General features: G+C 63.9%; 1 long non-coding RNA gene across 1 annotated transcript; it reads left to right on the forward strand.

The window, feature by feature from the left end:
• Position 1: 1 nt before the first annotated feature.
• Positions 2 to 567, forward strand: LOC109365266. Its single transcript, XR_002110875.1, has 3 exons — positions 2 to 55; positions 212 to 330; positions 450 to 567. It is a non-coding gene; the product is annotated as an uncharacterized LOC109365266 (long non-coding RNA).
• Positions 568 to 642: the final 75 nt, after the last annotated feature.

Genomic DNA, 642 nt, shown 5'->3' on the forward strand with positions numbered 1-642 from the left:
GCAATGCCAGCGAATGCCTTTACCATGGAGGCAGAGAGCAGGCAGAGGGGAGTGGGTGAGTTACCGCAGCAGCTCTCTGAGGCTCTGTGGGGGATCTCAGCCTCACCACAGGCTGGCGGAGCAAGTCCTGAGCACCAGAGATGTGCTGTGCCGGGCACTCCCTGGCTTGGCTCACTTGGTCCTCACGGCCACAACCGCTTTGCTTCCCCAGGCCCTGGCAGCTGCTCCTGTGCAGCTCCTGCGCTGCTGAGGGCACCCACCGACAGTGCTCCCACTTGAGTAACACCACAGCCACGTGGGAGTGCGACAGCTGTGCTGGCCTGGGTACCGGTAAGAGGCAATCAGTGCTCAGGGCAGCTTTGCCAGAGTCTGTCTGCCCCAAGTGGGATGGCAGATCCCACTGTGGTGCCGCAGCTTCAGACTCATGACCTCCCTGCCTCCCCTTACAGCCTCCAGCGCCAACACCGAGCTCGCTGGTCCCAGCACTGCCGGCCAGACGGCTCCGGGGCCATCCAGCAGCTCCATGGAGCCTGAGACCGTGAGCTCCACGCCCGCCAGCCAGGCAGCATTGGGACAGCATCACAGAGTTCCCAGCTGCCTGAGCACAGCGACCTGCCCAGTGTGCCTGAGACTGAGCAGGAG

The sequence above is a fragment of the Meleagris gallopavo genome, unplaced genomic scaffold (genome assembly GCF_000146605.3).
Source record: "Meleagris gallopavo isolate NT-WF06-2002-E0010 breed Aviagen turkey brand Nicholas breeding stock unplaced genomic scaffold, Turkey_5.1 ChrUn_random_7180001999473, whole genome shotgun sequence".
Taxonomy (NCBI): Eukaryota; Metazoa; Chordata; class Aves; order Galliformes; family Phasianidae; genus Meleagris; species Meleagris gallopavo.